The sequence below is a fragment of the Rhinoderma darwinii genome, chromosome 11 (assembly GCF_050947455.1).
Source record: "Rhinoderma darwinii isolate aRhiDar2 chromosome 11, aRhiDar2.hap1, whole genome shotgun sequence".
Taxonomy (NCBI): Eukaryota; Metazoa; Chordata; class Amphibia; order Anura; family Rhinodermatidae; genus Rhinoderma; species Rhinoderma darwinii.
The window spans coordinates 94,224,225-94,240,367 of record NC_134697.1 but is presented as its reverse complement, the minus strand read 5'-3'; the positions used below and the strand labels follow the sequence as shown (position 1 = coordinate 94,240,367).

The following is a 16,143-nucleotide window of genomic DNA, read 5'->3' as shown; positions in this document are numbered from 1 at the left end:
TGTTGTCCTTCTGGTGGCCTTGGGGTGCTTCCCCCTTCCCAAGGTGCTGCCTATGGAGTAAGGGTTATGATACTGGTTTGAGTGATGAGTAGATTGTTGAAAATTTTCGCTAAGTACAGCCGTCTCGAAAAAGAGACTGCTGTGTCGGTAACATTCTTCATATAAGTAACTTTCTTAAGCACTGACAATCACGTTGTGCGGCATCCAGACCACTATAAACACCACCCAGGAAGGCATCTTTTTGGACTAGGCCACACACCCCAGGACTTGAACCAGAGATCACACAGAAGACACTCACTGGTTAGACACTGCTCATGCACCATGCCACCAGCTCTGATTGATCTCTGGACTTTCTTATTGTCCCCATTAGACCAAATGTAATTGTCACTTCCAGCAGGAATAAGAACATGTCATCATTGGAAGAATTTGCAGCCAGCTCTCAGCAGCAGAGGTAGCGCACTGGTAAAGTTATTTTCTGATAAATTAGAGGAGTCGGGAACATGTGGGTTCTATCCCCAGAATCTTCTCCTTGTGTATCCAGCCTTGAAAGCACTTAAGCCCCAAGCCACTGTGCTGTCATGCCCCAATGTGGTCTAAAGTTTCTCTTCATGAAAGTGTAATCCCGCCTCAGGATAAGCACACTCTAAACTGACTCATCCAACTGCCTACTTTCAGACTCTTTTAAGGCAGGTTTTAGATTTTAAGGGCTGCTTTGAGCTGCAAGTACACAGGATTAAGGTGATTGGGCAGCCACCCCACTCAGGAGCCAAGATCTGCCCCATTGCCTCGCTTTTTATGTGGTGACAGGGTAACGAATTGTGACACTTGTTTGAGTGATGAGTATATAGCTGAAATCTGCAATAATATACTGTAGAAGTAAGTAACTTCCTAATGCAGGAACCTTCTCATTATACCAACTCCACGGTATTCTTTGTAACAAGGTCACACACACATCAGGATTTGAACCAGGGCCTGCACATAAAACACTCACTGGTTAGACACTACTTAAGTACCAGACCACCAGCTCAGGTTGATCGCTGTGTTTTCTTATTGTCCCCATAAGACCAAATGTAATTGTCTCTTCCAGCAGGAATAAGAACATGTCATCTTTGGAACTGTCTCTTGACATCAGAGGTAGCGCACTGGTAACGTTTTCTGCTGATAAATTAGAGGAATCAGGCACATATGGGTTCTATCCCCAGGATCTCCACCTTGTGTCCTCAGCCTTAAAAGCACTAATGAGATGTAGAGTTTTTCTTGTATGATTACCCATTTTTTAAAGGGGTGATACATGTGTTGCGGTGCAGCTGCGGTGATCTGAGTTGAGTGCAGGGATCACTTCTGTACAGCATGGGTTCTAATCCCCACATTGTCTCCTGGTGACATTGGGCAGCTCCCCCCTTTCCCAAAGTACCACATGTGGAGTGATGAATTATGATACCTGTTTGAGTGATGAGTATATTGCTGAAATCTGCAATAATCTACTCTATAAATACAGCTGTCTAGAAAAAAGAAGACAGCTGTATAAGTAACTTTCTTATCCTACAAAAAAAACTTGTTGCACTGCCCCCACACCACTAAGCAACTTACCTTTTTTTGGACAAGACCACACATCAGGATTTGAACCAGGGTCTGCATAGAAGACATTTGCTGTTTAGAAACTGCTTACGCACCAGACCACCAGCTCAGGGTGATCTCTGTGCTTTCTTTTTGTCCCCTTAAAACCAAATGTACTTGTCACTTCCAGCAGGAATAAGAACATGTCATCTTTGGAGCTGTCTCTTGGCAGCAGAGGTAGCGCACAGGTAAAGTTCTCTGCTGATAAGTTAGGAACATACAAGTTCTATACCCTGGTTCTACTCCTTGTGTCTCCAGTCTTGAAAGCACTTAAAGCTGCTGTGCTGTTGTACCCCAATGTGATCTAATGGTTCTTTTGTTGAAAATCCGATTACCCCTATTTTTAAAGAGGTGATAAATAGACCACGCCAGCTGCACTGCAGCTACATAAAGTCAGAGTTAAGTGCAGGGATCACTTCTATACAACGTGGGTTCTAATCCCCATGTTGTTCTCCTGGTCACCTTCCCCAAAGTGTCACCTATGGATTATGATGCCTGTTTGAGTGATGAGTATATTGCTGAAATCTGCAATAATCTACTATATGAATACAGCTCTCTAGAAAAAGAAACAGCTGCACAAGTAACTTTCGTCATATAAGTAACTTTCTTATGCAGCAACATATTTATTGCACTGCCTCCACACCACTATAAACACCACCCAGCAAAGTATATTTTTTGGATTAGGCCACACATCAGAAATTGAACCAGGGCCTGCACAGAAGACAATCTCTGCTTAGACACTGCTTAAACACCATACCACCACTAGCTCAGGTTGATCTCTGGGCTTTTTCATTGTCTCCCATAAAACCAAATGTACATTTTTTACTTCGAGCAGGAATAAGAACATGTCATCTTTGGAAGAATTTGCAGACAGCTCCTGATAGCAGATGTAGCATGCTGGTAAAGTTCTCTGCTGATAAATTAGAAGAATCAGGCACATATGGGTTCTATCCCCAGGATCTCCTTCTTGTGTCTCCAGCTTTTCACCAGTTTAGGTTCACAAGGCGAGGGATTCTTTTAAAGGAGAAATTCTTTGCCTGTTGAGCGTAAGCTGCTTGACAAAATTGTTGGAAAAACATTGTCACCGTTAAGCACAGGCAGCAAGCGTGTATAAGTAAGGAGAATGCCACCTACCACACAAGCTGCATGCAACAAGATATGAACCCTGGCACATGGGCTAACTCCATAACTGGTCTAGGCACTTAATCCCAAAGCCACCATGCTATCATGCACCCTATGTGATCTAAAGTTTCTAATGTTGAAAGTCCGATTACCCCTGTTTTTTAAGAAGTGAATAAACGTGTTGTTGAGAAGCTGCAGCGCAGCTTGCGTGATCTGAGTTAAGTGCAGGGATCGCTTGTGTCAACGTGGGTTCTAATCCCCACATTGGCCTCCTTGGGCAAAGTGCCACCCATGGAGTGATGGATTATAATACCTGTTTGAGTGATTTGTATATTGTTATAATCTTCTATATAAATACAGCTGTATAAGTAACATTATTCATGTAAGTGACTTTCTTATGCAGCAACATACTCACTGTGCTGCCTCCACACCACTATAAACACCACCCAGCAAGGTATCTTTTGGACAAGACCACACATCAGGATTTGAACCAGAGACCACACAGAAGACACTCACTGGCTAGACACTGATCATGCACCATGCCACCAGCTCAGGTTGATATTTGGACTTTCTTATTGTCCTCATAAGACCAAATGTAAACATTACTTCCAGCAGGAATAAGAACATGTCATCTTTGGAATAATTTGCAGCTGGCTCTCGACAGTAGAGGTAGCGCACTGGTAAAGTTCTCTGCTAACAGAAGAGTCAGGAACATGCAGGTTCTATCCCCAGAAAACTTGTATAAGTAAGGAGAATGCCATCTACAACACCAGCGGCACGCAGCAAGCTTCAAACCCAGGTGCATGGGCTGGCACTGTAGTGTTCCTGAACTCAGCACTTAACTGCTTCTTTATAGGGTGCAGGAGTCAATATAAATCAAGTAGAAAAATAAATGAGACCATTAAATTACAAAGATGTGATATTATTTTTCTTTTAAAGACAATTTTGACGCAGCGATTATCAAACAAGAACATTTTTATTATTTTGACATGGAAAGAAACCCAAAAAACTGGAGGCAAGATAATAATTTTAGGCACAACTCCAAGCAGTAAAGCTCATATAAAGTGCCTATAGTTCCCCTCCCCCATCACTTTCATTTATTAATTGTTCTTCTTCACACACTGTACAGTCGTTTATATTTCCTATTCTTACTAAAGATATTTCACAAATATTATCCAAGAAAATGGTGTCAGTAACATCTAGAGAAGCCGAGTAATTCATTAATGGAAAACTTCTAAACCAACTTCCTGTAACATTTGTTGGAGCCGGGTCACTATAAATGACACAGTTTCGAGACTGACACAAATTTTGGTTTTCCCAAAGTTTGCTGCTTTAGTGTTTATCGATCGTTTAGGCCCCATGCACACAACCGTAAAAATCATCCGTACTTGCGGACAGTAATTACGGTCCGCAATTACAGACCTATTCACTTCTATTGACCACGGACAACTTCCCATATAAGTGGCTTCTTTGCTGCCCTTCTTGACACCAGGCCAATCTCCAAAATCCTTCACCTGCCTGTGCGTGCAGATGCACTGACGCCTGCCTGCTGCCATTCCTGAGCAAGCTCTGCACTGCTGTTAAAACTGATCCCATAGCTGAATCCTCTTTAGGAGACGGTCCTGGCACTTGCTGGACTTTCTTGAGTGCCCTTAAGCCTTCTTCACAGCAATCGAACCTCTCTCCTTGAAGTTCTTCTTGATCCGATAAATGGTTGATTTAGGGGCAATCTTACACGCAGCAATGTCCTTACCTGTAAAGCCCTTTTGATGCAAAGCAATGATGACTGTACGCGTTTCCATGGAGGTAACCATGGCTAACAGAAGAAGACTGATTTCAAGCACCTTTCCATTTTAAAGCCACCAGTCCACTCTTATAATTCTATCAGCTGCCTTGTCCTCATTAACACTTTCTCCTGAGCGAACGTGAAATGATGGTAGGAGGTCATTTTATGGCAGGGCTGAAATGAGGTGGAAATGTTTTTTTTTGTGATTAAGATAATTTTCATGGCAAGGAATGACTATACTATTAATTGCAATTCATCTGATCACTCTTCATATCAATCTAGAGTTAATGCAAATAGCACTATGAAAACTGAAGAAGCAAACTGTGAAAACCAAAATTTGTTTCAAAACTTTTGGCCAGGACTGCACACATAGAACACAAGCCGCACACACGCCACTGAAAGCCAGGACATTATCTTACAATGTGGTGAATCTGGCCAGAGCGTGGTGCAATATACAGCATTGTTTTTCCCGTCAAATCTGACGGAAACTGCCATAGACGCAGATGAGAACAGACCTTAACTTCTCGGCAGCTACTTGGGGTGTTGGTTTACTGTAGACAGTAATGGAGTCGCACTGCTGAGCAGCTACTGTATACTGGATACTGCTCTCCCCGACAGCCAGGAGGACAGCCCAGCTGGTAGTCGGGGGGATGGTAATGAAGTTAGGGCAAGATAAGAAGTGGTTCTAGGGGATTCAGCCATCAAGAGGCGTCAGACTATATTGGTGGGTGAAGTATTAGGTCACAGGATAATGAGATCCGTGCGTTACAAACCAACATTGAAGACACATGTGCCTAAAAATGGCAATCACATTCCTGAAACTGAACATGAAAAATTGGACGGCAACCTATAGTGTATGTTCACAAATGGCAGAAGTCTAGGAAGCAAAACTGGGGGCGCTTGAGGCCTTGGTACTGGAGGAACATATCGATATAGGTGGCTTCGCAGAAACATAGCCGGGCCCTTCACACAATCGGGCTGTCAATCTTCAGTGTTTTACACTCGTTCGGAAAGACAGGACAAATAGGAAAGGTGGGGGAGAATGTCTGCATGTTAAACGTCATACGAAGGGAAGTGTAAAAGAAGCAATACTGGAGGAAGATTGTCAGGAGGTGGAAACCTTGTGGGTGGAATTACAAAGGAACACAGAAATGATTATTTTTGGGTGTAATCTAGACCCCCCCCCCCCCCACGTCACTCAGGAGACGGATGGTCAGATATAGAAACAGATAGAGTGGGCTGCCCAGGCTGGCACTGCAGTGATAATGGGAGAATAGGAACCGTTCTGCTCCAACTGCAAAGGGAATAACATGTTTGTGGCAAATTGTGGAGAACCAAACAAAATGTGATGCTCAGTTAAAATCTGGTAATGTCTAACAATGCAGAGCTGGTTGGGAATGTCACGGTGTGTGAAAACTTTGGTAACAATGATCACAATATCATTTGATTATATAAACTGTAAAAAAATAAACACGGGCTAGGTGGTCAAAAACACAGGGTTTTTTATTTTTATTTTTAAAAAAAGGCAAATTTCTGCAGGTAAAATGGTAATTGAACTTTCAAAAAAACTTCTGGCTTGTCATAGTGAGATGTCTGAAGTTTGGATGACTGGGTGTCCGAGCACAGAGACCCCCACAGATCGCTAAAACGAAGCAGGAGAAGGGCTCAGGTGAGCGCTGAGCCGCTTCGTTTCTGATCGGCTTTTCTCGGAAAGCCGAGCATTTGGTGTACGGGCTCGTATATTATACAGAAGTTGCTGTAGGTGAGGCCGGTGCTTTAAGCCTCTTGTAGCACCAGGACGTAACTGTACCTTATGGCACGAGGAGAGGGGCATGGAGCGGGCTCACTTACGTGGTGTTGATGGTTGTCATGGCTGTCTGGGGGCCTAATAAAAAGGACCCCAGGTCTGCCATCTTTGTGCTCCTATTAAGCCCTTTAATAGGAGGCTGTAAATAGCACAATACACAGCAATACGGAAGTCCTTAGGGGGATGGAAACAATGTTTACAAAAAAAAAAGGGAGTAAGGCCGGGTTCTCGCGTAGCGTAAATGCTGCGGAATTTCCACAACTGAACTCTGTGCGGATATTCCACAGCATTTACAGTAGCAGCAAAGTGAATAAGAGAATCTCATGCCCGCGCTGCGGAAAACAAAACCGCAGAAAAGTCACGCGAAAGTGTTCTGCGGTGCGTTTCTCATGCTGCGTGTTGTGCAGAGATCCTGCGTGTTTGGCCCATAGACTTCAATAGGGAGCAGAAATTCTGCAACAGATTTATGTTGTTGCGGTTTTTACAGCGTTTGCGGAAACACGCAGGTGCACATATACTTTGCTATAACCAATGTGTAAAACGAAATCCGCAGGTAAAACACAGCATTACCGCAGCAAAATGAGCCGAAGAAACACGTTATTTGGTGGGGATTTCTGTCACACATTGACCAGCGTTTTTATTGAGATTCTGCTGCAGATTTTCTGTTTCAGAAAATCTGCAGCGTATCCAGTGTGTGGGAACATACCCTTAAAGTTTTTAGTAATACACCAAAAAAAAAAAAGACCCTCATCCTCTAAAGTGATATAAAAAAAAAAAAATCAACATAATTGATGGACTTGTCCGTATAAGTCTGATCTAAAATAACGTTATTTAACCTGCAGGGTAAATGCCATATTTAAAAAAGAACGAGAAAAAAAAACCACACCAGAATTGCTGTTTTTTGGGTACCTTAAATCCTTAAAAAAATGTAATAAAAAGTGATCAAAAAGTACCCAAAATGGTACTAATAACAAACTAGGTTTTTTTCTATACAATCCTATTGTAATGTCGGGGTAGGGAGAAGACAGGTGAGCCCTAATCTACCCGCCACTCAGTCCCTGCCTACTTGCACGGTCCGTCCTAGGCGACGGCGTACAACTGGGCGACGGTCCCTACGCTCAATATGTGCACGACAGACAAACAGACAAGGGTACACAGAAGCTAAGGGAAAAGGGGCAGTTGCCCACGGCAACACCGTGAGCAACAAGGGTACTGAACGAGCCGAGTCAAACCAGGAGTGTACGAGGTACCAAATGCAAAGCAGGAGAATGGTCAGTCAAGCCAGGGTCATATGAAGCAGAGGTGAATAGTTATAGCAGGAACAGTAGAGCCAGGAAACCAGAGAGAATCACAGGCAAAGACAAGCAGGAAATGAAGGTATACATAGACCGAGGGCGGGAGCTAGAACTGTCTGGCTAGGCTGTGATAGGCTCTCCCACTCCTCAGCCTACCAGCCTGAGTGGTAACAGATCGAGTCACTCTATCAGACCTAGGAGCAGGTGCAGACTGATTAACCACGTGCGTCGACACAGAAGCGGTGTCTGGCAGATCCTTTACAGTACCCCCCCTTTTATGAGGGGCCACTGGACCCTTCCTAGGTGGACCTGGCTTATTGGGGAACCGAAGATGGAGCCTCCTGAGCAATACCCCAGCGTGAACATCCCGGGCGGGTACCCAAGTCCTCTCCTCAGGCCTGTATCCTCTCCAATAGACCAGGTACTGGAGGGAGCCTTGGACCATCCTGCTATCCACAATCTTGGCCACCTCGAATTCTACCCCTTCAGGGGTGAGAACAGGGACCGGAGGTTTCCTTGAGGTAACCAAGGACGGGGAGCAGCGTTTCAGGAGGGAGGCATAAAACACGTTGTGTATTTGAAAAGACGGGGGTAACTCCAGCCGGAAGGAGACAGGGTTAAGGACTTCAATGACCTTGTACGGCCCTATATACCGGGAAGCAAATTTTTTAGACAGAACTTTAAGGCGCACATTTTTTGAAGACAGCCACACCAGATCCCCGACCACAAACAAAGGGTTAGCAGAACGTCTTCTATCTGCCTGAGTCTTTTGTACGCTCTGGGACGCCTCTAGGTTCTTCTGAACCTGGGCCCAGACTGTGCACAGTTCCCGATGAACGACCTCTACCTCGGGATTGTTGGAACTACCAGGTAAAAGGGAGGAGAACCGTGGATTAAACCCAAAATTACAGAAAATGGGGGAGTTCCCTGACGAGTTACTGACCCGGTTATTAAGGGAAAATTCGGCGAGGGGAATGAAGGAAACCCAATCATATTGACAGTCAGAGATAAAACACCTTAAATATTGTTCTAGAGACTGATTAGTCCTCTCAGTTTGGCCATTAGTTTCAGGATGGAAGGCCGAGGAGAAGGACAGATCAATCTCCAACTTCTTACAGAAGGCTCTCCAAAACAATGAAACAAATTGTACCCCTCTGTCAGAAACAATATTGACAGGTAGAGATGAGCGAACCGGGACAGCGAATCCGAACTTCACCGGGTTCGGCCGAACCCGTTTTGACCGAACCCGGTCAAAAATATTATACAAATCGGCAGCCACTTGTCTCTATCAATCACTGATAGAGAAAAGAGGCTGCTGATTAAAAATAAAATAAAAAACATTTCATACGTACCCGGTCGTTGTCTTGGTGACGAGTCCCTCTTCTTCCTCCAGTCCGACCTTCTTTCCTGACGCGGCAGCCTGTGATTGGCTGCAGAGGCCTATGCAGCCTGTGATTGGCTGCAACGGTCACATGGGCTGTAACGTCACCCAGGAATGTCGGGCCGGATGTCGAGAGGGACGCGTCACCAAGGCAACGGCCAGGAGAACGGACTGCAGGAAGCAGAAAGTTCTCGGTAAGTATGAACGTCTTTTTTTTTTTACAGGTTACTCTATATTGTGATCGGTAGTCACTGTCCAGGGCGCTGAAACAGTTACTGCCGATCAGTTAACTCTTTCAGCACCCTGGACAGTGACTATTTACTGACGTCGCTTAGCAACGCTGCCGTAATGACGGGTGCACACACGTAGTCACCCGTCATTACGGGGCCTCATGCACACGACCGTAAAAACACCCGTTATTACGGGTCGTAATTACGACCCGAAATAGCGGGCCCATAGACTTCTGTTAGCCACGGGTACCTTCCCGTTTTCTCACGGGAAGGTGCCCGTGCCGTTAAAAAGATAGAACATGTTCCATTTTTTTATTTTACGGGCCGTGCTCCTATACTTTATAATGGGAGCACGGCTCGGAAAAACGACCGGCTGCCCGTGGCCGGCCGTGCTCATCTCCTGAAATACTCTGTGCTGCCTTAAACTCTGTGGACAGGTCAGGATCCTGTTTCTTTTAAATGCTGCTGGGGAACCCGCTCGATCCACTATATAAGGCTGCGCTACAGTGCAACATTTGAAAGAAACAGGATCCTGACCTGTCCACAGAGTTTAAGGCAGCACACAGTATTTCAGGAGAGGAGCGTGCAGATTCTGTGCTGCTGAGAACTCTGTTCTTACCATTACGTAGCTCTCAGTCTGTTACCTCTCCTCCACTCCTGTCCCCAATAACACCTTCACATGATTGGCAAGTCACCACGTAATGGTAAGAGCAGAGTTCACAGCAGCACAGAGTATTTCAGGAGATGAGCGTGTGGATCTTGTACGGGGTGGTGACTTGCCAATCATGTGAAGGTGTTATTGAGGACAGGAGTGGAGGAGAGGTAACAGACTGAGCTACGTAATGGTAAGAGCAGAGTTCACAGCAGCACAGAGTATTTCAGGAGAGGAGCGTGCAGATTCAGTGCTGCTGTGAACTCTGCTCTTCCCATTACGTAGCTCTCATTTCTCTTAGGTATCAGTGAAGGCTCCGTGATGGTACTGGTCCATCCTCCAGACATGTAGGGACATCTGTTGGGGGATAGAGAGTCACCAGAAGTCTTCTTCACTACTGGACTATCCTGGATATCGAGATGGAACATACAAGAGAATCAAAATGAACAGGAAGTTCTTAGTAAACATTTTGATCGTATAAGCCAACCTGCCTCCTCATGGCGACTTCTTTTAAGTGGGTCCCTAATCTATTAGGTGGCGCACCACATGGCAACCAGTGCCACCGCAACACCCCGCCTGCAGAGGGAGCAACACAGTCCCCAGGCTAAGACACCTTATGTTGTAGCCCACAGATCAGTCCATAGTAATGCATCCAAAGGATAACTGAATGTAACCACCACCAGGTAACTCAGTCCAGGTATAGAACAGGTGAATGATAGGTTATTAACCCCTTAATGAACAGCCTATTTTCGTTTTTTTCAATTTTCGTTTTTACCTCCCACCATTCCAAAAATCATAACTTTTGTAATGCGTGTCCACCGCGGACTGTTTAGGAAGGTGGAAGCAGCATTAGGGGGGCAGTCAAAATGCTAGGGGGCGCTATCATTGTATTAAAATAAATATCTATGCACCAGAGAAGATTTGTTACAGCATTTATATTTACAAATCAATTATGATGACGTGATCTTTTGCATTTTATATAATATTGTTTGTAGGATAAAAAGATAAGAGAAAGGACATATACATGAGTCCCGGATTATTTTACCTCTCCGGTAAGAAGGTAGATTATCTCCAGGGTGACGTTCAGTATCTTCTCCGTTATGTGTCCCTTATCCATCACAAAGAACAATGACGTGTAGATGGTTCCGAATGAGATCTACAAATAAAGAGATGATAACTAGATGATAGAATTATGAAATGTTAAAGGGACACTCCGGCCAAAACTAACCTCTCCCATGTGCTGCATTCTGGTATTCCATGTGTCGGTCTTTCCCCTGTTATTTATCTCTATATATCAGACCGGGACGGTTGCTTAGCAGCGGTGTGAATCCGGCTCGGTGACTACTTTCTCTACTTGGGTCTCCGGAGATCTATGTGTCACCCATCACAGGCTTCAGCAGTTCCTGTACCGCACTAGTTATACACGGGGGGAAACAGAAACTTCTATCATCCACTGCCACTGATACTTAGACAGGTTCCTGTCACACAGGTGTAGAAGAATATAGTGCAGCCTCCCAGTCTGTATACTTATTGTTTCTCAGCTTATTTAGAAGAATATAGAGAGAATAATAATCACAGTGTCCCCCAGCATAAATAAATTATATGGTCTTTAGCTGGTCATGTGATTGATAGCAAAGCAGAGAGGAAGAGAAAGCTGGGGAAATCTAAGAATCAAGACGGAGGCTTCTTTTAAAGCACGGACAAGGCAGGAGTTCAAAAAGTAAGTACAGTATACATAAAAGAAGTGTAGAGTGATATATACAGTCAGGTGGGGGTGCAGACATGGAAAGTTGTGCTTCCACTGGAGCTCTTCTTTAATTTTTAGTTCTGTGTCTCTTGGCAGTAAGGAGAAAATACAGCATGTGGGAGGTGAGAGACAATACTATAAAAGTACGTGAACACCCCCCCTAATTATTGAGCTTCACGCATTGAGCTGTTTCAGCTTCACGCATTGCAAACAGGTGCATAAATCAAGCACTCAGACACAACTAAACGGTGAGCTGGAGGTCTACCTCCCCCCTCTTCCCCATTCATTAATTTTGTGTGTCAGGAGCTTCATGAAATGGATTTCCTTAGATCCCCCTGCACAATGCCAGGAGTCAGCTGGAGAGGTGTAAAGCACGTCGTTCTCTAGAGTGATGACGTCTTGTTATCTGGTAGTCTGATGGGTGAATCTGGGCCTCTGAATGTTACCTACAGTAATACATAGTGTCTACTGGGGAAGGACCTTTCCTGTCCCCGCATGACTGCGCCCCTGTAAGCAAGGTCCATAAAGACATGGTTTGATGAGTTTGTTGTGTAGTGACTCGAGTGGCCTGCACAAAGGACCATCCAACACCTTTGGGATGAATTATAACACGGGTTGCAAGCAAAACCTACTCATCCAATATCAGTGCTTGTCTGTGGGAATTTGTGCCCATTCAGCCAAAAAAAGCATCTGTGAGGTCACACTCCAAAATCTTGTGGCAAGCCTTCCCAGAAGAGTAGAGACTGTTAAAGCCGCAAGAGGGCAATGATCGAGAGCGAGGGTTCATATGGCAGTAAAACTTCTACCGATCGCAAAATGATGGCATAACCCAACGACAGACTTTGTGTGATGAGAATATTCCGTTACTTCTTCAGTGGAGATCCGCACAGTAACAGCCAATATCCTATGGCCTTCCTCTATCTATCAGAAGTTTAGTCCAGATGGGCCTGAGCTGTCTATACGTGTCTGCAGGAACATGATCAAAAGATGGTCTCTTGGTTATGGCCATGTCAACTTCCAGCAGACGGTGAGTAATGGTCATTACATTGTGATATGTACCCGGTAATGTAATAAGTGGTGAAATATGACACCCGGACCCCACACCGATCAGCTATTCGGGCTGCCTCCGGGCACCGGATGTTATGCTGGGCATGCAATGCTTCATACACTGTATAGCGGCCGTGCTGCAGAACTGCAGCTCTAGTCACATTCACGGCCGCTAAACTGTGAGCCATCTGCTTCCGGAACGGACCCCCATCAATGATATACCGATGACCTATCCTATAGAAAGGTCATCAGTATGAAAAACCGCCCCCTGCCCGGACAACCCCTTTAATTCTGGAGCACTGAACTCTCTTTAGCCGTGGGAACCTTCCAGTATTACACTTAGAGATCTCTGACCAAAAATGGAGCCAACTCAGCGTTCTGTAAACAAGTCAACTTTATTACCAATGCTGTGGCCGGGTTGTTTCCTTCAAGAAGGACCCCCTGACGCCACTGTCCATATATGGACATTGACGTCAGGGATCTCCTCCTGGAGCGGAATCCCTGGCCAGAGTTGGCAAGGGGATTCCACTCAAGGAGTAGACACTGACGTCACTGTCCATATATGGACAGTGGCGTCAGGGGGTCCTTCTTGAGGCAATCCCCGGCCACAGCATTGGTAATGCTGCGGCCGGGGATTCCGTTTAGGGAGTAACCCCTGACGCCACTGTCCATATATGCTAGAGGGAGCTTGAGTGGCGCTATCTACAGGAGAAGGGGGGTAGAGCTATATGTATCCGGTGCTATCTACAAGGGGCGCTGTGTGGCACAATCTACAGTGGGCGCTGTGTGGCGTTATCTTCAGGGGGGTGTGGCATTATATACAGAGGGGGTGTGGCATTTTCAGACCCTAGACAACCTTTTTGGTGGACCATTGTGGTAAAAACTGATGTTAAAAACGGATGACAACTAACGACAACTGATGGTTTTGTAGTAAAAATTGTGAAAAATTCTGATGCAACTGATACATTTTTGAATCGGTTTTTGCATCAGTTGTAATCACTTGAGACAAAAAAACTGATGATGATGCAATTGATATATTCAAACAATGTAACAGTGGCCATCAGCTGTTAATCAACTGTTATGGGGGACTTTGACTGTTGCTGTTATGTGGGCACTGTGACTGTCACTGTTATGGGAGCACTATGGCTGTCACTTTCCTGGGGGAGAGTCGGTTGTCCCTGTTATGGAGGACTTTGACAGTTACAGTGCCCACATAACAGCAACAGTCAAAGTCCTCCATAACAGGGACAACCAACTCTCCCCCAGAACAGTGACAGCCATAGTGCTCCCATAACAGTAACAGTCACAGTGCCCACATAACAGCAACAGTCAATGTTATGGGAGCACTTTGGCTGTCACTGTTCTGGTAGAAAGGTGGTTGTCCTTGGTATGGGGGCCCTTGACTGTTGCTGTCATGTGGGCACTGTGACCGTCACTGTAAGGGTATGTGCACACGACCTATTTTCAGACGTAATGGAGGGGTTTTATGCCTCAAATTACGGCTGAAAAGACGGCTCCAATACGTCGGCAAACATCTGCCCATTGCCTGCAATGGGTTATACGATGTTCTGTTCCCACGAGGTGTCATTTTACACGTTTTTTTACGTGGTAAAAATAGGCCGTGAAAAAGAGGTGCAGGTCACTTCTTGGGCCGTTTTTGGAGCCGTTTTTCATTGACTCTAGCGAAAAAAGCTCCAAAAACGGCCGTAAAAAACGCAGCGAAAAACGCAGCGAAAATCGCGAGCGGCTTCAAGAACGTCTGAAAATCAGGAGCGGTTTTCAAGGGGAAACAGCTCCTGATTTTCAGACGTTTTTTGAGCCACTCGTATTTTTTGCTGTGTTTTTGCGGCGTTTTTGTGGCCGTTTTTGGAGCTGTTTTTAATAGAGTCAATGAAAAGCGGCTCAAAAAACGTCCCAAGAAGTGACCTGCACTTCTTTTGACGAGCCGTCATTTTACGCGCCGTATTTTGACAGCGACGCGTAAAATTACACCTTGTCTGAACAGAACATCGTAAAACCCATTGCAAGCAATGGGCAGATGTTTGTAGGCGTAATGGAGCCGGTTTTTCAGGCGTAAGAGTTTTTTGCAGGCGGAATTTCTGCTTCTAAATTCCGTTTGGAAGTTTGAGGCAGATTTTCCTCTCCCTGCATGCCGCGGGCATAAAACGCTGCGAAATACGCTTTCTCTGCCTCCCATTGAAGTCAATGGGAGGTCAGAGGCGTAAACGCCCGAAAATTGGGCATGTCGCTTTTTTCCCGCGAGGCGGTTTTACAGCTGGCGGGAAAAAGACGCCTCCGCCTCCCATTGAAATCAATGGGAGGCACTTTCGAACTGTTTTTGATGAGTTTTTTGGAGCGGTTTCCGCGTCTAAAAACTCGGAAAAAAAATTACACCTGTGAATTACGTCTGAAAATAGGTCGTGTGAACATACCCTTATGGCTACACTGGTGTTACCACGGTTACATAGGAGAGGGGGGTGTCACAGGGGCTCTGAAAAAAGATCAAATATCTGTTTTATATCTCCAAAAAGTGTGAGGTTTGATTCTGTAAATGGTAATAATATAATAATGTTATGTCATATCGCCACCTGGTGGCCATAGTACAGATTGCGTTCATCATCCTGATAAGCATTTTAGTAAAAATCTCACATACAAAGAAGCTGAATATGTTTATACTACGCGCATCATGCGTCACACACTGACACCTAATAAACGGACAGGAAAGATTCTGACTGTAAATACCTGAATGATTGCCTCGCTTCAACCCAGAAGTCATAAACGTCACTTCCTGTTTGTGTGTTCCAGTCATTTTTCTTCCGGGTACTCAGATGGCCTACCAAGACAGTTGCCACAGTGACCACACGAGGCCGCTGTTGCTACTGCACATCTTTTGTGCTGTCTGCATCATATAAAATTAGGTCTATAAATTCCCTGCAGTATTGCTATATTATTCATTAAAATATACAATATCGGAATAATTTGAAAGTAAAAAGTTCCCTGCGGTGACCACACGATGGCGCGCTGCTGCTCCTTGTATCACTAGGCTTCCTGCATTACATTTAATTTAGTGAGCATTTCCCAGCATTAACCACACGATGGCGCTGCTGCTCAGCGTATCACTAGGCTGCCTGCACTACATTGAATTTAGTGAGCATTTCTCAGCATTGACCACACGATGGCGCTGCTACTCAGCGTATCCCTAAGGCTGCATGAATTACATTGAATATAGTGTGCATTTCCCAGCATTGACCACAAGATGACGATGCTGCACAGTGTATCACTAGGCTGCCTGTATTACATTCAATTTAGTGAGATTTCTCAGCATTGACCACACGATGGCGCTGCTGCTTAGCGTATGACTCAGGCCTCATGCACACGACCGTATTTTTTCCCACCCGTAAATACTGGCGTAAATACGGGTCCGGTGTCACACGTATTCCACCCGTTTTGCACCAGTAT

The 16,143-nt window shown here is 45.1% G+C and overlaps 1 long non-coding RNA gene across 1 annotated transcript; it reads right to left on the bottom strand.

Annotated features, from left to right (window-relative positions):
* Positions 1-2,174: 2,174 nt before the first annotated feature.
* LOC142663477 (uncharacterized) lies at positions 2,175-15,489 on the bottom strand. Its single transcript, XR_012851098.1, has 4 exons — positions 15,427-15,489; positions 11,119-11,303; positions 10,936-11,046; positions 2,175-2,668 (listed from the first exon to the last, which is right to left on the bottom strand). It is a non-coding gene; the product is annotated as an uncharacterized LOC142663477 (long non-coding RNA).
* Between the last annotated feature and the right edge of the window lie 654 nt (positions 15,490-16,143).